Genomic DNA, 20,913 nt, shown 5'->3' on the forward strand with positions numbered 1-20,913 from the left:
TAGCTCTGTCATCTAAGATGGCTCACCCCATGTCCCTGTTTCTACCTAGGGGGAGGGGGGAGGGGGGGAAAGGACTCCCCCTTCCTTTACAGGAAGGTACCTGGAGTTGCCACTGTGGCACTATTGCTCATATCTTATTGACCAGAACTTTCATCACATGATTACACATTTGGCTGCAAAGATGGCTGGGAAATGTAGTCTTTTTCCCTGCTAAAAATTGAGACTCTCTTACTATAAGAATAGGACAGAACTGGGGTGGGGGTGGGGGTGCGGGTTGGGGGCGTAGTGAGCAAGCTCTGGGGAAAAAAAGAGATTTTAAAGCCTGGAGCTTCAGGGGCTCCAAATAGCTGCATGATAGGCGGCAGCAGCAGCTTATTAAAATGGCTTACCAAATTGAGATTTATCAAAATAGATTGAAACTGGCTCTTCCCCTTCTCAAACTCCACACTCCTTCCCTCCTTTATCTCTATGCAGCAAATCTTGGAGGACTAGTCTTCAGTCCACTGGTGAGTGGCAAGGCGCTCCCTGAACGGGTTGAGAACGGATTCAGAATTGCCAGCTTTTTCTTGGATTCTTAAGAGCCAGGGAAGCCCAATTCCACAGATTTGTATTTTAACACACAACCAAAGACTGCTTACAAATATCCCCCTGTATGCGGGGCACATGGGTGGCTCAGTGGTTGGGTGTCTGTCTTTGCCTCAGGTCGTGATCCTGGGGCCCTGGGATCGAGTCCCACATTGGGCTCCCCACAGGGATCCTGGTTCTCCCTCTGCCTGTGTCTCTTTCTCTGTGTCCGTCATGAATAAATAAATAAAATCTTTTAAAAACCCAACCAAATATCCTCCTGTATCAAACAAGGGTGATCAAACCATGGTATTTGTAAACCCATGTTGTTACATTTGCAGAGTTTATTGGGGCCTTGAAATCAGCATCCTACCAAGACCTTGGCAAGGTCCAGCTATTGACAGCTGGAACTCCCAGAAATCTCAGTAAGGTCTTTTAGCCTCAGTGTCATCTTGACCTGGCCCCAGTGTCCAATTGCTGCTTTCCCTGCTTTTTAATGATCAATTGCTGTAAGTTTAGCACCATCACTATTGATTTAGTTTGTGGTGGGTTGTGTAGTGAACTACCCGGGAGTGGTACTTATTTGCATATTTGAAACCTAGAATTTTTCATTAATTGCTGTGTTTTAAAGTGTCACCTGTGGACCACCAGTTTTGGGATCTTTTAGTTACATGTTAGAAAATGCAGATTTCTGGGCTCTCACCCAGACATCCTGAATCAGCATCTCTGGGAGCAGGCCCCAGAATAAACATCTCCATGCTGGTGAGAGCCTCTGAACACATTTTGAATGTGTTTCTTTGATGGTTCAAAGACGAATCTCATGGGCCCTTATTGCTAAAGCATCTATACATGTAAATTGCCCAATTCTGCTTATATGAGTTGGGCTGCATGTGGATTTATCCACTGAAGTACTTTGCAACAGAAAGGGTGCTGTTTTAGCACATAAAATTGTGCTTCTTTTAAGTGTAGATGATTCATAACTCCCCTCTCTTATTTTCTGTTATCCCCACTTTGCTCTTCCACTGATATGTGGGCATGTTAATGTGAGGGGCCTCTGTGCCAGCCAAAATCAGAAACCATTGCCCGAGAAAGACCCCAAGAAGCACAGTGAACCCTGATGGATGGTAACACCTGATGGAGAAACTCTTTTAAAGAAGAAAACATAGGGATCCCTGGGTGGCGCAGCGGTTTGGCGCCTGCCTTTGGCCCAGGGCGCGATCCTGGAGACCCGGGATCGAATCCCACATCGGGCTCCCGGTGCATGGAGCCTGCTTCTCCCTCTGCCTGTGTCTCTGCGCCTCTCTCTCTCACTGTGTGCCTATCATAAATAAATTTAAAAAAAATTAAAAAAAATAAAATAAAGAAGAAAACATGAAGACCAGGACAAAGAGGGGTGCTAGATGGCTCTTCGTAGGTCACAAGGGAGAAGTGGCTAAGCCTGTGAATTAAGATGGGGCTGGAGGCTGCACTTGAAGGCAGTTGGGAGGATTTCAGGACTCCCGGGGCTGTCTGGGGACTGCCTTCCTCTCCACCCTTGCACTGACTGTTGGGGGAAGGGCTGCTTCCAGGGCCCCAGCAGGCCCCAGCAGGCCCTTTATCCGCTGCCCTCAGCTCTGACTGGGGCATTGTGTCCTGGCTGTGTCCCTCACAGCCTCTTAGTGACGGGCCTGTTGTCCAAGATGGGCCCGCGGCTGGTCCGGGCCTGCGCCCATGTATTATGCATCAACAGCTCAGACAAAGCTTCTGTGTGTGGGAGCCCAGTAGGGTGGGGGCTTGGCCCCCCACAGAGTCCTGTTTACCAGGCACTGGATGCCCAGAGGGTGGGATGGTGGTGGGTGCTGTGTACAGGAGGTGGGATCTGCAGAGAGGAGAGAGGTGTGGCATCATGGATGGCAGTACAGGCCTTCCTGGCTGCAGCAGGAGGGATGGCCTCCTTCTAGTTCAGGCCAGCAGGGAAACCATCCCTCCACCACCAGGGTCCCAGGCCTGCTGTGTATACACTGCTAGGTCATTAACAGAGGCGGTCCGGCTAACCCTGGCCCAACTAGCCAGTAATTTCCTGGGGTACCTGTGGTGTGGCCTGAGGGCATTGGCATCCAGGAGGCAGGACTAATGCCAACCTTCCTAATCAGAGCGGCTAGAGAATCAGTCATTCCCCCTGGGTGGGGAGCCTTCTTGAGGGGGTCAGGCAGGTTTCGCTCCTCTCCGTATCATGAACTCAGGGCCCTAGTGCATGGCAACAACGCAGTAGGTGTTTGTGGACTAAGAAAGGGTTTTTGAGCTTTCATGGTGGACTCAAGGGTTCAGGCTCAGAGGAAAAACAGAGGGAAGATGCGTAGCCCTCCTTTATATGCTGACCTAGCCTGATGGAAGACATAAACCCGACCTAGATGAGGAGGGAGATGGCATTTTCTTTCTTTTTACAGATTTACTTATTTCTTTAAGAGGGGGAGGGGCAGAGGGCGAGGGAGAGAGTCTTAAGCAGACTCTGTGCTGAGCACGGAGCCCGACAGGGGCTCAGTCTCACGACCCTGGGATCAGGACCTGAGCCGCAACCAAGAGGCAGATGCTTCACCGCCTGCACCACTGAGAGCCAGACCCGCCGGGGGGTTAACACACAGGGTTCGCTCCCTCCTGTGGGGCCCTGTCCAGAGAGACCTGTTCTCCATTCTGTGCTGGAAGGACCCCTCATCCGCTGCCCACAGCTCTGACTGCAGCGCATCGCCTTGTGCCTCAGACCGGTTGAACTGGGCTTGGTTAGGGACCGTCCCCTGGCCGAGACTGCTCAAGGGCGACTCTACAACTTGCGCATTGGTAGCACACAGTGCCATGATGGGCGTACCTGGGTTGCTGCTGGGGACATGACTAATCAGAATGAGCTCAGAAGCCTTTTCAAAATAAGACATGCCCCTCTTCTCTACCACCCAGATGCTGATGTACATTTATAAGGGGGAGGAGGGTTACAAATCTTGGGCAGGATGTATAAAGCTTGAAAAAGCTTCCCTTTTGTCCTAGTTCCTCCTCAGACAGGTATTTAGCCTTATTTTTAGTGTTATTTATAGATTTTCGAATTTGACTGTGACTCCAACAAAAGAACAAGGCTTTTGCTCAAGGTCACCCAGCGCCCAAGGGGGGCTTGCTGCCTGGCCCGCTGGCCTCTCTGCTATGCCTCACTCCCTTAGAAGCAGGTGTTGCCCTGGATCCAGATTCAAACCTCCAGCTGGAAGCCGTGGGCAATTGGGTGAGTCTCCCAGGCCGTGGCTGGGATGATTGTGACGAGCTGCAAGCGTGGCCGGTCAGCACGTGGGCCAGAACACACGCAGGGAAGCCCATGCTCCGGCGTCTGTGCGATTCCCGTGTGTCAGGGCCTGGCACTACCCAGGGCCCAAGGTCTGGGTCTTGTCTCCTGGGCACTGGTGGCGGTGTCATGGGCACACGCAGGGAACAATTACAGTTTGCTGACGTGCATTGAGTTCTGGAACCAAACACACAGGCCGGCTATTTCCAATTGCATGGATCCGAGAAGGCTTTCGGGACGGGGGTTTGAAAGGAGGATCGGGAGAGGCCAGCCTGAGGGGAGAGTGCCGTGCGTGTGTGCATGTGAGTGTGTATATGCTTCTCTGTAGATGTGTGTGCATGTGTGCACGTGCGTGTGCGTGCATGCACATGTGCAGAAGTGTGTGCTGTGTGCATGCGTGCGTGTTCATTCACAGCAAATTCTGCGATCCCAGATGACAGATGACTGGATGACTGGCCCATCTTGTTGATGGACAAAGACAGAAGAGATAAAGAAATAGGATCGAATCCTTGAGGGATGATTGAGTGTTGGGCTGGGGAAGGTGGACGTTATTCTCCTGGTGGAGGGATATTGAAAGTGTCAGAGCAGAAGATATGGTCAGAGGTGTTGTATTTTTGCTTGGAAGAACTCTCCAAGGGTGAAATAAAGGGTGTCAGGGAGAGGGGAAGGGAAGGGACGAGCATATGCACACAGTTACTTAACTTACCTTCTCCTTTGGATGTGGAGAGCTGTAACCATGGTTACCAGATGAGGCTCCAGGGCTCTGAGGGGTTAGGAAAACCGCCCAGGAATCATTGGGACTGAGTCACATCTGGCCTGTGCTTCCCCACGACATCAGCTCCCTCCCGTTCTGCAAAGCAGCACAGGTGGCCCCGGGGAAGTGGCATCAGAAATGGGGACAGAGGGGGAGGAGAGGCATGTCGGCCACTGTGACCTCTTGTCTCTGCAGGTCCTGGAGCTGGGCCCGACACCACCTCTCAGTCTTGAAAGGGACCTTTCATGCTTTTCCAGACCCTTTCTCCCGTCTAATGGGGTATTTGGCCTCTCTTCTCTCTTGGTCTTGGAACCAAGGGACTTGGTTCTAGTCCCAGTTCTGCCACTAGCCTGCTGTGTGACCTTGAGCGAGTCACTTGCCCTCACTGGGCCTCCACGTTGCCACCTATGGAATGAAGAGCGGCGTGCATGCATGTCTGGGGGGGGGGGGCTGCGTGTATATGGGTGACAGTGTGCGCTTGCATGCGTTCCTTCTCAGCTGGACCAGATGCACTTTAGGCCTTTCCACACTGTGTTCCCTCCCCAGGGGGTCGGCGATGCTGGCATCATCACTCCCATCTTCTAGAAGATGATAGTGGAGTCTTGGGAGAGGATCCTCAGTAAGTGGGGACTAAGCCATACTGTTCTTTTCCACCCACACCCGACAGCCTCAATTCGGAAATCCATCCCGGGGTGATCACCGTCCTGCTGGTGGGTCCTGTGGCTGAACACGGGGGTTTATACTTGAACCTCAGGTGCCTGGGTTGCCCTAGTAAATATGCTATTCTGAATTACTGGATTTTCAGTTCACTTCAGTAATCTTTATTGAGAGGCACCTGGGTGGCTCAGTCGGTTAAGCGTCTGTCTTCGGCTCAGGTCATGATCCCAGGGTCCCAGGATGGAGCCCTACATTGAGACTTTTTGCTCAGTGGGGAACCTGCTTCTCCCTCTCTCTCTACCACTCCCCCTGCTTGTGCTCTCTCTCTCAAATAAATAAATGAAATCTTTAAAATAATAATATTTATTGAAAAACAAAAACAAACAAAATAATGTTAATTGAGTATCTACTACGTGCCAGGCTCTGTGCTAAGTACGGGGACAGGAGTGAACCTGGCTTGCTCCCTGGCCTCTGGAAACCCACAATGAGTGCTGTAGCATCCAGACATTTTTGGGCTATGACTTGTAGATGGAGAATCACTTTATGTTGTGACCACGAGTTCACACACGCACATGCACACACAGATATATATTATATATACCAAACCGAAGCAAGAGGCAGGCCATGTACTCTGATGTTTTTTGATCTTTTCTACTCTGTCTCATTTTTTTTTTCACTGCTGGTAACATCCTACCACTTTGATTTCATGGTCTGCTGGTAGGAGGTGACCTTCCGGGGTGAGAAATATGGATTGAGTGTTGCGTATAGTGCGCATACGGTATTGCATGTAAATTAGGTGCTGTGGGAAAAGAGAACAAGGATGGGTTCTTTTGATTGGAAAAATCAAGGAAGGCCCCCAGTTTGAATGGCACTTGAGCGAGGTCTGGATGAATGATGGGATTTCAGTCAACAGAGAAAGGGGAAAGCCAGCTGGGCCGCAGCAACAGCCCAAGCACAGGCCAGGAGACAGGAGTGCACCAGTGCACAGCTCACACTGAAGCATCTGGCAGGCACTTTGCCTGGCTTTACCACACTCAGTTCTCATAATAAGTCTAGGAGACAAGAACTCTCTATACCTTCATGTCATGGATGAGGAAATTGAGACTCAAATAAGTACTGGAACACATGGCTACTAAGCAGTGGAACCCAGCTTTGAACTCAGGCAGTTCTAAATATGAAGTTCCTAAAGATATGACCCTGCAGATATATGGGGGCTAATTCATGGGGATGCTTGAATACAAGCCTGAGAATGTTTCATTTCATTCTAGAGGGAAGAGAAAAAAAAATTATACGTTTTCCAAAAGGGAAAGTGATATGATCAAAGCTTTATTTGTGGGAAGACTACGAGCATAGGAGATGGGCTCAAGGAAAGACAGGGACACGGGTCATGAGACAGGAGCAGCATCTTCCTGTTCAGGTCAGGAGCTCCTTATGTCATTATGTCATATTATGTCATATTTATCTCAGTGTAGTTAAGGTACATGGCTCATATATCACAGAAAAGGAGAATAAATCATGTTTCCCTTTTTACTTTGGCTGCTAGGAAGCTCAGAGTTCCAATCCATGGTGCTCTTCCATGGAGCATTCCAAGGGCTCCAGTGAGCCTTTTATGTATTCGTTTTGCCTTGTCTTAATTCTCTTACTCTCACTTTCATCACCACTTGATTTTTCACCCCACTGTAACGTATGCATTTTGGTATGCCTTAAAGCAGTCCTTCAATGAAATAAAAAGAAAACACAGGTGTAATCAGAGAGGTGTTTCGTTTTGGGGGGTTTTTTGGTTTTTTTTTTTTTTTTGGTCTTTGGCTTTGATTTTTGGTTTTTGGTTTGGTTTGGTTTTTGTTTTTGAGACAAGATTGGAAGTTTCTGGAGAGTAGGGACTGGCTTACCAGCTCCTGGATCCCAGAGCTGGGTGCCAGGTGAGTGCATCAGGTTGCTGTACGCTTTGGGCTCTCAGAGGTGAGAGGGGCCCGAAGGCGCCTTTCTCCCTCTGTTTCTCAAGTACTGACATGAACCACCAGCGATGTACAAGATGTTTCCACTAGGGCCCTGATGAATGTGGTTTGGTTTAATCATCACCTATTTATTTAATGTGTATTAGAAAAACACCTCGAATCATTTCCATCATGAATAAAATAACTTAAAATGAGGCTAAGCAGATACTTAAATTTCTCAACTTTAAGGGTCAAAGTAAACAATATTCTTTATTAATCTTTTAAAAATTTTTAAGTGATCTCTACACCCAACGTGGGGCTTGAACACACAACCCCAAGATCAAGCTTGAGCAGGCCAGGCGCCCCTAAACAAAATTATCTTTTTTTTTTTTTTAATTCTTAAATAAATACGGTTTAGGTGATTTCTAGAGATGGCAAAACAGCGTTGGCAGTGGTACATAAAATCAGGAAGTTTGGCATAATATCAGGAAGTTTGGTGAACATGGATTCATTTTAACCCCTCATCTAACAAATGACCAAACAGAAGCCCAGAAAACCCTCATCCTGGGGTCCTATAGGAGTGAAGAGAGGCTTCCCCTTCTCATCAGGCCCCACACCGTGTGCTGAACCATTTTTATGTTTCCAAAATGCCTTCTGTCTTCTACTTACTTACTCCTTTTACCCCAGCCCTACAGGGCAGACAGAGCAGGAGTTATAGTTTCTCCCATTTTGTGGATGAACAAACTGAGCCCCAGCACGAGGAGGGGCCTGCCGTCACCCAGCCAGCTTTGGGGGGACCGGAGTTAGAATAGTTCTGGGCCTTCCCACCGTGTGTCAGGCACAGCCGGGTGGGGAGCCAGCTTCTGTGTTGAAATCCCCCAACCAATGGTAGAAAGTCGACCAGGGTGAAGACAAGCAGTCCCCTGGCCTGTCTCCCCCGGGAGCAGCCCGAGCCATACCTCACTGCAGAGTCCACCCTGCTCCACTTACGGGAAGGTACTGCTTTCCAGAGGATGTCCCCGCTTGCTCACTGGTGGGCTTGGTGGCTCTGCTCGGTGTGGACAGATGACCAAGGGGCAGTGAGTGCACCCTGCTGTGACCACCGCAGGCACGCGCCCTGTGTGGGACCCCCTGGCCACGAGTAACGAGACCACAGCATTTATTGGCCGTCTTTGCCTTGCTAGGCCCTGTGCTCACAGACGGACGCTCACGTTGAATGAGACACTGCCCTGGTCCCTGGAGACTCAGTCTCGGGAGGGAGGCACACGTGCACATTGCCAGAGAACCATGCAGTAAGTGCTGCAGTGGAGGAGTGCGCCAAGTGTTACGGAGGGGGGCCCAGCCCTGCCTCCCCGGGAGCAGAGAGGCTCCGCAGAGCAGGAGTCATCCAAACTGACCCGTGCCCTTGGGCAGGGCTTGCCAGGAGCAGAGGAGAAGGCACTCCCAACCAGGGGCCAGCCTGAGCAAAGGCCCAGAGGCGACCGGGAAGGGTCCTGTTTGGCTGGGGTACCCTGCAGAGGGAGGCCGTAGTGGAGACCAGCGACAAAGGGGAGTTGGACGCATTTGGAAGCTGGGGCCCACAGGAACCCATGAGTGGCCAGTGACACTCGCTTGCGTGGACCTGGAGACCAGCACCAGTGCAGTTGAGGTGAGAATGGCTGGGCTGGAAGCAGCCTTTAGGAGAATTCAGTGAGACCCCAAGTAAGTCCTCCTCTGGCTCGTAGTGAGTGCTCAGTATGTGAGGTGCTACCGTGGCCAGTGATGATGGCGGTGACTACTCAGTGGGTGGCTGTGTATGTACAGTGTGTCCCAGTGTGGACTTGAGTGTGTTTTTGAGACGGTCCATCTGGGTGGAGCACGGCACCACAGTGTGAGAATGCAAGCGCTGGTTTTACACGCACTTGAGTGTGAGTCGACGTAGACAACATTTGGCTGAGGCTGCTGGTGGCTGGAAGGATGGGATGCGTGAGCCTGTCATTCTCTCTGGGTTGGAAAGGACCCTTGAGGTGTCATCCAGTTCGACGTGACCCTCATGTGGGAGTCCCATCTCCGACACCTGTGCCAAAGGGCCTTCCAATTTCATCAATTGCCTCCAGCGATGGGGAACTCACCCCTTGCAAATAATCCATTCTGTCATTGGACATCACTGGCTATTCGTTAGAAGCAAAAGCATCACCCCTGTGGAGTACCTGCCGAGTCACAAGATACATCCCCATCTTTCTCTCCTTCTTCCCTTCCTTCCTTCCTTTTTTCATAGATATTTGCTGAGCACCTACTATTGCCAAGCACTGTTCTAAATCCTGGAAGGGCATCAGGGAAACAAGGCAGACACAGGCTTTGTCCTCACGGAGTTTACAATTTTGTTTACCTTATCTCCCAGTATCTCTGGACCTAGACATGGTGAGATTAGAATTATACCCATTTAACGGATGGGGAAACTGAAGATGGCAGTGGTGATGGAGACAGCAAAGATGATAGAGGTCTGGAATGTGTCAGGGGCTTTTTTTTTTTTATTTTTTTTTTAAAATTTTTTTTTTTAATTTTTATTTATTTATGATAGTCACAGAGAGGAGAGAGAGAGGCAGAGACACAGGCAGAGGGAGAAGCAGGCTCCATGCATCGGGAGCCTGATGTGGGATTCGATCCTGGGTCTCCAGGATCTTCGCATCAGCCTTCTGGGGTGAGCACTATTAATATCATCCCTATGTCATACTTAAAAGAAACGGGCTTTAAGAAGCTGAGGCTAGAAACCGCATGCCTGGGGTCACACAGCCAGGAGGCGGCCCACCTGTCCTGCCTATGGAAAGAAGGCCTGACACTTGCCGGAGCAGCAGAGCTGAGACCCCGAACTGAAGCAGCTGGACTGAGACCCCAGGCCCTTTGCACACCATTGGAAGATCATTCAGGAACCCTGGCAGCCTCCACTGTGAGCAAGCTCCCCACCCACTGCCGTGTTCCCCCCACCCTGCTTCACCCCAAGGGGACAGAAGTGGTGAGATCAGCCTCTCCCAGCAGTGGCGTATATGCACTGAAGCCATTCCTCATGATGTCCAAGAGTCATCACGGGCAGTGGGATGGACTCTGGATGGGGGCAAGGAGGGGGTTGGATGCCAAGGGCAGCCTGCAGATTCCTTTGCTCCAGAAATCCCTTTGGGCTTCTCCATCCTGAGCCTGGGAGCCTGGAGCACAGATTCCAGCAGCCCCTCTGCGGTGGGGCACAAGGAGTGCAAACGGGCTTCTCAGTGGCCGATGACTCCTCCCTCTGTGCCCACCCCCTTCCTCAGCTCGGCCTCCAGTAAGGCAGGAGAGATGGACCCATGGACCTGGTCTCCGGTCCTGCCCCGGCTGCATCTTAGATGGTGACCTCCCCTCGCTCTCTGACTCTGTTATCTCATCCGATAAATGGGGATTAAGGAAGCCAGCTGCCTGGTTTAGATCAAGTAATCCCTGTCACGGCGCGCTGTAAGCCTGAAGCACCGTACCAAGGTTACACAGAATCACCAATGAACACAATCACCAGCATGAATAGTAATGGGGATGCACAGATCATCAGAATCTTTCAAAGGTACCATTCGCAGTGTTTTCCCCAGCCCGGACTCTTTAGGAACCACAGTCTCCAGGGCCCGAGCCCATAGACTGCATATCTCAAATATATAGTGTTACATTGGAATCACTCGAGAGGCCTTTTTTTTTTTTAAAGATTTTATTTTATTTATTTGATAGAGCGAGAGTATACAGGCAGGGGGAGCGGCAGGCAGAAGGAGAGGGGAAAGCAGGCTCCCCACTGAGCAGGGAGTCCCGACGACGACATGGGGCTCGATCCGAGGACCCTGGGATCATGACCTGAGCTGAAGGCAGACACTTAAATGACTGAGCCACCCAGGTGCCCCTCAAGGGGCTTTTTAAACATCAGACTAGTAGGTTCCTGGGTCTGCCCCAGAGATTCTAATTCGGTGCACCTGGGGGGTAGAGGGCTGGTGGGGGGGCGGGTCTCTGTTTCTCCTACAGTGTTAGTGGTTGAAGGTCACACCTGCCCAGAGTGGGGGGCACCACAGGACAAGTGGCGATGCCTAAGGACACTTCCTCTGTGCTACACTAACCAAGGCTGCTCTCAGGGGGTGTCCAGAGTCCAGAGCATGCCACTGCTTGTGTAAAGGGACCTGGGTCTCTTCGGTACACCAGCCCAGGGCTTAGGAATCTCTAAACTTGAAGTGTTTTCATAGTTTCTTGTGTGCAACTTAATGTATCAAGAACCAGGACAGAAATGTCTTCGAGTAATTTTTTTAAAAGTTGGGTGCAGGGACGCCTGGGTGGCTCAGCGGTTTAGCACCTGCCTTCAGCCCAGGGTGTGATCCTGGAGACCCGGGATCGAGTCCCACGTCGGGCTCTCTGCATGGAGCCTGCTTCTCCCTCTGCCTGTGTCTGCCTCTCTGTGTCTCTCATGAATAAATAAATAAATAATAATCTTTTGGAAAAAAAAAAGAATAAAAGTTGGGTGCATCAAGGTACGATTTCTATGCAATAAAAATCATCCTATACAGTGTACAGTGCCACGTATTTCAACAATGTCATACGGAGTGTGGCCGCTAGCAGCTATGACATGGGACATTTCCATCGCCCCCTCCCCCAAACTCCGTCCTGCTGCTTTGTAGTCAGCCCCTTTTCCCACATGCCACGGATCTGTGTTCTATCTTTATCATTTTGCCTTTTCCAGAATATCATATAAATGCAGTGTTTGTGTCTGGCTTGCTTGGCTCAGCATCACGTATTTGAGATTCATCCCTTCTTATCGCCGGGTAGGACTCCATTGTACGGATGGGCCACGATCCATCTTCCCGGGGTAACTTAATTGTCCCTAGCTTTCGTCCGGAAATGCTATCCAGCCAGAAATACAATTTGTTTGGTTCACATGCAGACCTTTCTGCTCTGGCTGCTTCAACAGTCAAAGTAGACTCATTCTTAAATTAGTTCCTACCTGCCTCTTTCGGAGAACATAGTTCCAGTGCGTACAAGAGTTACAAGAATCATAATGAGGGGTGGCTGGGGAATAATTAGTACACCCCGCTTCCCTTCTGAAGGAGCAGCAGTGGGAATGAGGACTCAGAGTCGGCCAGATCTTCTGATTTCTGTTTTTTGTTTTTTTTTTTAAGAAAAGGAGTCTGAATTTTTATATGAAGTATCTTGATTTTTTAAAAAATATTGGCAAGTAATTCAGAACGGTTTTAATCGCTATGCCCTTAAGCCCCACATCTGCAGGCCAGATTGAATCTGTAGGTCTCTGTCTTGTGGCCTGTGGCTTTTGCTTGTGCTAAGGCTAGGGATGCAAAGAGAAAGAATTTTTGTCTCCGAGCTGATCATATGCCAGTGGGAGAACCCAGACTTGCCGAGCGGTAATCATACACTGGGATAAGGTCCCCTGAGCCATGTAAAAAGATCTTTTGAGAAGATAGCATTTTGTACCCAGTACTCAGGACTGCCAGGAAAGACTCCCCACCCAAAGTGACCTTGAAGTGGGCCTTGATGAACGAGTAGGAGTTTGCCCATAGAGGGGACATGCCATTTGGAAGGGTCGGCCTGGGCCAGGGCTGTGGGCGCAGAGGAAGCTGGACCCTGCAGAGAATGGCAGGTCAGCAGGTGCGAGTGAGCGCTTTGGGCACTGTGGTTGATTTATTCTGAATTTCTTTCATGGACTTGACCCTGAAATATTGGTTTTGCAAATCAGGAAGTCGGCACTGCCCCAGATTGTTTTGCTCTTGTAACACATTCCACCAAAGACCCAACTGTCCACTGTCCCGGAAGTCTTGCCATGTCGTTTGATGGACAAGTTGTGGCGCCGTGTCCAACAGCTCGCCCCTTTCCCTCAGAGGCCCAGGGCCCTGGGGCTTTCTGGCCCTTTCTTCCAGATGTGCTTGGAGGCCCAAAGCCAGCTCCCAGGAGGGACTAAAGACCAAATTGCACAAAAATGGAAATAGCTGAGAAATGGCGCCAGTGGCCAGGGAGTTGGAAGGATGGTCACTAAGTCCTAAGGTTGGAGACACGGCGGGGGAACGCTCAGCGCCCTCACGTTCATATTCTGAGGCCGCTCTGGCGCCAGGTGTGAGGCAGCACGACCCTGGGCTTCCCCTGACATGTGGAGTGTGGTGTGGGCTGTGGGGGACATGGGCAGGAAGTGGGCAGGAGGGAGAGGGGCCTAGTCAGACCCCAGCGGGGCCCCGCCTCAGAGGATGACGGGTGCTGGTGAAGGAAGGGTGGCCCTCCTCCGGGTGACACAGAGCCTCTGTGGCTGGGGGGAAGGAGTGGCACCGTCCCCCCTCGCCCTCCACATCCACCTGGGCCCTCGCGTGGTTCACCTCCTGCAACTCTGGCATCTCAGTGGTTGCTCTGTACTGACGAGATCACAGCAAAGAGAGGCCTGAGGTGGGCGGCAGCGGTGTGCCACTCGTTCACTTAACCACTCAGCAAGTGTTTGTGAAGCTTCCAGGGTCCCTAAGGCCACCAGGGGATGCCACCATTCCAGGCCTGCTCCTTGCTCTGCAGAAGCCTACAGTCGGAGAGACCCTGGCCTCGCTGGGCTGGGGCTCTAACACAAAGTAGGCATAATACGGGCAGGACTAGGCTAGAAACATAAGGTGTTCTGAAGGCACAGGCAAGGAAGGCGTTGATCTGCCCAGGTGACCTAGAAAGGCTTCCGGGAGGAAGTGGCCTTGGGATCTTTTTAGGCAGCTCAGTTATCATTTGCCGAGTTGAACTTTGCAGGGGCAGCCTGGTCCCCTTCATCTGCTTCCCTAGCGCTGTTTACCTCCAGCCTCCCCCGCAGTGCAGCCAACTTGATTCGCCGTGTGTCGGATGTACTGCGGGTTCTAGGGAGCTCTGGGCCTTATTCAGCCTCCCCTTGGTACCTGCAGTGTCTCTCCCTGCCCCCAAACTGGAAACCCTGCAAGTGACCTTCTAGAAAGAGTGCCGAGACTCCTGCCCACCACCTGCAGGGTGCAGCAACATCAGCACTGGAGGGAGGGAGAAAGGGCGAGAAGGGGCCCCTTGATTTCCGTGGGCGCTTTCACGTACCAACCAGTGGTCAACATTCCGCAATAGCAGTACATGAACGTGATGACCAATATTGAGGGCTTTCTGCGCACCAAGCATGTTGCGTGCAGTATCTTACTTAACTCTCACGACAGCCACCACCAAGCCCTATGACTTGCTTGTTGAGCATACACCCAGTGGAGCTGGAAGGCTTGGGTTCAAATCTCTCCTCCACCTCCTCCCATCTGGGACCTTGGGCAAGTTACCGAACCTCTGTGCCCCAGTCTCCTCCCCTGTAATGAGAGGAAGTTTATGGCATCTACCACAGCCCTCAGTTGCTATGAGGATTAAATTAATATTTGCAAAATTCTTAGAATGGTGCCTAACACATAGCAGGTACGACACTGTGTCAAATACCTTACACATGAGTTCCGCTGCTTTGCCCAACTTGGATACAAAGAACCAAGAACAGCTGAATCAAGGGACGTTATAGCAGCTAAGCGTATTGAGCACATAGTGCATGCCGGGTAAGGTCAGGAGCATTCTACACGCATTTTCTCACTTAATCCTCTTGTGGTTTGAGGAAGCACCACTGATAGCTTGTGACAGTAGCTGGTTAGTGGTAGAGAAAGACCTCCACCCGGGGTGGGATGAGAACACGGGAGGGTAGGACCCCGCATGTCTCCCAGGAGGGCTGTGTGGTCCCCCTCCCATCGGGGCAAGGAGGCATGGATTGTAATCGGGGGCCACAGAGGTGCTATGACATTAACTAGCCTTCACAGGTAAGAGCCCAGGGAGTGAGACCTACCGGGAGGTGCTGGGTGAGCCGTGGGATTGTGCTGGGGAATACTAAGTAGGTCTTGACGTTTTGTGAAGTTGTTGCCTCCTAAGGTGGTCTGGCCCACATCGGAAGTTCTGGAGTAGTCAATGTCTGAGAATAGCATTTAGGTCAGAAACACAGGAGGGTAATTGGAAAGGCTCCATGCATGGCCACCATGTACAGTTGTGCACGTTGTGCCTTGCACAAGGGCACCTGGCAGAGGAGCCGGTCCAGTTCATGTTTCACTCACCAAGCTGTGGGCTCTGATCTAGGTCCGCAGCTGCCTAGAGGAAGGAGCACCGTTTTCTATTTTTGCAAAAGTGTCCTATGGACTGGGATGGTCTTGACTCCATGGGAGGGGTGAGTAGAGAGATTTTATCTGCAGAGATGAGCCCGGGACCATGTTGATGGAAGGCTGAGCATCGAGCAACCTCTAGGGCTTCCTGACGTGCTCATGAAGGGGATGGGGACCAGCAGAAGTGTCAGTGACCAGAGCAGCCCCTGTGGGAACAGATCGGGAAGGTTTGGCTGCAACTGAAGAAGATGCTAACCCTGTGACGCTCACCCCAACTCACTGCGGAGTCAGGAAGGTTAGGCTCTCTTGAGCCAAGAGTGTGTGTGTGTGTGTGTGTGTGTGTCATGTGTGTCACTACCATGAGAGAAAGGAAAAAGAGTACTTCAAAATGCACAAATCCCAACGGACAGTGGGAGGGTATCTACCAGAGACACCACCACCCTTTTGGAGCTGCCTGGTGACCATGTTTTGTCACCTGCTTTGCCATAGTGTTAGAAGGGAGATGGAAGGGTGCTGGTGTTTGTTTGCTCATCGCCCACCAGGGCCGTGCCAGATGTTTTATACACATGACTTCATTTCCCCTCCACCCCTCTTCCTCATGATTTGTGCAGCAATGACAACTTCCAGTGGAATTAAAAAAAGGGGGGGTGAAGGGGATCTCCTTTCAAGACTTCACAGCTTGCTGGACTTTGGACGTGCCGTGCGGGTTTGGCTGTATAGCAATAGGCAGCATGAATCAGACTCTTGTTCCCCGCCCCCCACCACGATCATCGCTGTTACCATCCCCCTCACCACCACCACCATCCATGCGACTTTTCCAGCAAGCACACAGGAAGAAGAGGCAGATGCCTCAGCCTACCCCAAGGAACTCTGCTGGGAGAGGAGAGAAAACCTGGAAGGGGAATGGAGGTTCTCTTCGCCCTGTAGTGGAGGCCTGGGCTGGGTGGTGTCCGGGGCCCCCTCAATCTCTGGGTTTCTTGACCGTGGGGGCAGAGCCTCTGAGACATAGAGACCTCATGGAGACAGGACTTAGGCTATGTCCAAAGACTCAGACATCTGTTACCCCCTGCCCTTTCTTCTATCCACTGGGATGCTTTGGGCTGCAAGTAGCAAAAAAGATCAACCAAGAATGACTCAAGCTGTAGGCATGTTTCTGTTTTATCAAAAAAGAGGCCTAGAGAGAAGAGGACCAGTAACCAAATAGGGACTGCAACAAGGCAATGCTCCCGGTACTCAGGGAGGCTGAGTCCCAGGGACTGGGTGGTCAGGGACCCACTGGGGCCAATTCATTAACGTCTTGAAGCCAGCACCCCACAGTGGAGAAAGTCCTGATGCGCCTGCACGAGGAGAGCCCCTTCTCTTAAGCTGCCAAAGATGACTGTTGGCCCTTCTCGTTGCCGGAGTGGGTTCTCCGTTGATTGCTAGAAATAGACTGTGTTGCTGTCGGTAATAGGAGGCAAGAGAGTGACCAGCAGGCAGGCTTCAGTCTCCCAGGGGCAGCCCCATGACCAGGCATGGGAAGCCTGGAATGATGTTTCCGATCTGCAAGTGCACGGAGTCGCTTGGGTTATCTTGTCTGCTCAAGCCTGGCCTGTGGTTAGTGAGGAGAGCTCTCTTACTCTGCCCCCTGCCCCCCCCTCCCCCGCCTCTGCAGTCCTCCTCTTCACTGTGAAGGGACCAGCGGCACCTTCCCCAACGCCAGCCAGGCGCTCTGTGACCCCAGGGGGCGCTAGTCACACGGCCAAGTGTGCAGTGCACAGCCTTCATGGCCTTCCATGGCGGCCCTGACAACTTGCATGTGCAGAGAAGAGACAGATGCTTTATTTTTCTCCAAAGCTGATCTGATGTCATTCAGAAGCCCCCCTCACAGAGTCACGGTGATAAAACACTCATCCCAGTTCAGTGGGGTCAGACTGACTCAGTCATTCAAATAGTCTGGTGATGTAAAGGCTCAGCCTCTTTGGGGTAATTTGGCTTCTGTTTGAAGGATTACAAAGGGCTCATCTTTCAGAGCTCCTCCCCCTCTGGCTCTTTTTTCAAAATAACATCTGTGGATACCCGTGGCCGAAGCTTATGTGACCTCAAGTGTCAGAGGAAGGAGGGCCTCTGGCTCTGTGCTGGTCCTTACACATGTCCTGGCTGATGTCCACCGAGGTGTGGCTGGTCTGACCTGTCCTGGAGCATTCTTTGGGGACCTTCTACTGAACTGTGCAGCTGACACTCGGGGTCCACTTTTTTCTTGGCCCTAATGGCAGGGTCCATTCCCAGCTGAGCTTTTTTGTCTCATATCCATCTTGTCACCAGCCTCTGATATAGTTGGCTTGTCCCTCGCGGTGGCAACTCCTTGGTGGCCTGTGGCTCTTAGACCTCACATGTCCTCCCTCAGCGGTGTGTAGGGACCGACTCCTGGATCCTCTCCGCCAGCCAAGAGCTGAAGGGAGCTCAGGGAGCTCAGGTTTGCACACCCAGCCACTGTTTGGCCATTCCCCTTCACCATCATAATCCTGTGAGGCCACAGCTTGTTGGAATAGGGGCCTTCTTCCAGAACCCTTTTTCTTTTTAAGTAGGCTCCATGCCCAGTGTGGAGCCTAACACAGGGCTGGAAGTCATGACCATATGATTAAGACCTGAGCTGAGATCAAGAGTTGGACGCTCAACCGACTAAGCCACCCAGCTGCCCCTCCTTCTGGAATCCTAACCAAGAAATTGGAGGGAAACCCCTCCACCTACCAAGCACATTGCTCCTGAGATCTTGGCTCAAAGTATGAGCTTCAGGACACATACTTGAACGTGAACTTCCCCTCTGGTTTCCCTGCACGTCTTCCGTCTCCATCTGTGAGGAGTGGGCTTTCCCCTTTCCCTGGTGTCTCACCAGAGTCAGCCAAGGGAGACTCTTCACTTGCTAACAAGGAGATGGGATCCAGAAAAGCCTCTTAAGTCTGCCTCTTAAGACTGTTGTGTAGCTGCAAAATCCTATTCTGGATGTCAGAACCTGCTTTTTTTCTTTTATTATTATTCTTGCTTTAACCTAAGCCTCTCTGGATAAATAGATGCCAATAAGAGGGAGAGGGGAAGGTCACAATTAGCAAATGCAGAGGAGTGAAGCACACTTGCGTATCTAAAAAGTAAAAATGATCCTTTTTATGCTTCGTTCTGTCCTCTTCTCCATACCCTTCCCTGGGCTTATGGCTTCTGCCTCTGTCCCCAACTGCTGGCTCCCAGTAGCTCACATTTAAACCCTCCAAGGAAGGAGCTGAGTAGTTGAGCCAATTGCCATTGAATGTGGGTCTTCCCTACTGTGCAGAGCTCTGCAGCTGAGCTGGAGGTCCCTGTGGGACCCCACGTGGCCACCTTGATGAGGCTGTCGCTCGTGAGTTTGGGCAGCAATGGCTGTCGTAGGGGAATCGTTGGCCAAAGATCCAGGAAGATTCCCCTTTCCTTGCCGGTGCTTAAAATAATTAGTAGATTTTTTTTTTTTTTAATATGAGGCAATGAGTGAAAGGTAGAGAACATCATGAGACAGTCATCAGTCAGATGGTTTTTTAAACAAAACCCTTTTTATTTTCTCGGTGACATTAAGTTTAATCAAAAAGTTTCCACTCTAGTTTCTAGACCTTTAGCTGATGAAGTTTTTCCAGTGTCTTGAAGGAAATGGTGACTCCTACACACACACGTGTATGCACACGCTCGCACACACATCACCAGGGGGATAGCGGAGAGTGAACAATACAAAGAGTTTATCTCCAAATAAGCTGTGTGCATGAGGCCTGGTGTCCGCTTCTCTGTGGGCAAGCTGATGTCTATGCCCAAGATGGTTAACAGTGACAAAAAGGTCTTCAGCTTTCAGGGCCTCTGGGTGGCTCCGTCGGTTAAGCACCTGACTTTGGCTCAGGCCATAGTCTCAGCCTCAATCCTAGGACTGAGCTTCAGGAAGCCTGCTTCTCCCTCTCACTCTGCCCCGCCCCCTTGCTCATGCTCACGTTCTCACTCTTTCCCACTCAAATAAATAAATAAAATCTTTCTTTAAGAAAGGTCTTCAGCTTTCCCTTTCTCACTTGGGGCACTGAGAGATGGGTCGGCTTCCTCTGCTCTCTGAGACACTAGTACGTAGCATACAGACCATCCCGCTCTTCCATGGCCTCCGCTGATTGCAGTCTCAGGAAGGGGGACACCCAAGCCAAGTGACCAGGTCCCCCTCCCCCACAACACTTTATCAGCCCATCTTTGCACTGCCAGGTGACAGGGAGCCAAAGTCTTGTTCTGGGAGATGGTCCTAGGCCTCCTGGCCACAGGACCAACAAATGAAAGAACTCCTCAGCAGGACACAAGGAAAGCTCATGGGACTCCCTGCCACGGGCAGCTCTGAATGCCCCCTTTCCAGAAAGCACATGGCACATTGTTTTCCTTGACGGGAGCAGCATCTGCCGTGCTGGGTCTGACCACACACATATGAGCCTTAAAGTGCACTGGCTTGGGGACGCCTGGGTGAGCAGATCCCACCAGCCATGGGGGAGGACCCCTGCAATGAGGGTGCGCCCACTTGTGCCAGGGACTGGACCGGGCTCGATGCACTTGGGATCACAAATCATCCTAAGTATCAGGCAGGGCATTTCACAGGTGAAGAGCCTGGGGTGTCTCCCCAGCCCGGCCTTTAGCCTCAACTACCAAGCAACCTTTAAAAAAAATTGCTTCGCCTCGCCTAGCAAGAGACCAGAGGACCTCGGAGGCAGGTGTGAGAAGTAGAGAATACACGGAAAAAGAGAATCGGGCTGAGAACCAGAAGTCTTGCGTGGATTTCTGCGAGCCTTTATTAAGCACTTACTGCATGCCGGGCCTTGCGGAGTAAAGCCCTCGAGGAACACGTTAGGCCAACTCTTGGATTGACTCACCCTACAGAAGGATGACAGTCAAGGACCAATGACATGACCTCAAGTAATTTTTAAGGAACAAGTGGATTTATAGAATAACTTGTATGACAGTTCACACAGCTCTCCACACACGTCACTATTTCACGGGGATCTCACGACTGTCCTAGGGAAAAGGTATGAATTCTATCCATTTCACAGATGGAGACGCTGAGACTCGGAAAAGCAAAGAGATTTATGAAAGGTCACAGAACTAAGGCCTCAGAGGGCACAGCGCTCCTTGCACCACAGCTCAGGGATTTCTTGAATCAGACACTGGAGGTTGGGCCCATGGGTCTGTGCTTTAGCCAGCCCTCACTCGAGTTTGGGAAGCGCGGATCTAGAGCACTGGTTCTCGATTTCAACATATCTGCAGATCACCCGGGATCTTGCAGAACTGGGTTCTGCTTCAGCCCTGAGTGGGGCCCGGGAATCCGCATTTCTGATCAGCTCCCAGAGGACCACTGAATAGCAGGAATGCCCGGGGGAATGCTTGCTTCAAATGCAGATTTCCTGGTCCACTCCCAGAGAGTGTGACCCTACAGGCCTGCAGCAGAGTCCTGCAAGATGAATTCCCGCAGATAACCCCGGTGAATCTGAGACAGGTGGCCTGCGGCTCATCCTCTGAGGATCCCTTCTCTGGAGCTCAGGCTTGCAGACATCC

The 20,913-nt window shown here is 51.3% G+C and overlaps 1 protein-coding gene across 4 annotated transcripts in view; it reads left to right on the forward strand.

Moving 5' to 3' along the window:
* Positions 1–20,913, forward strand: part of CORO2B (coronin 2B) — a 133,472-nt gene that overhangs the window by 35,184 nt on the left and 77,375 nt on the right. The gene's annotated exons all lie outside the window — the stretch shown is intronic.

This window comes from Canis lupus, chromosome 30 (genome assembly GCF_011100685.1).
Source record: "Canis lupus familiaris isolate Mischka breed German Shepherd chromosome 30, alternate assembly UU_Cfam_GSD_1.0, whole genome shotgun sequence".
NCBI lineage: Eukaryota > Metazoa > Chordata > Mammalia > Carnivora > Canidae > Canis > Canis lupus.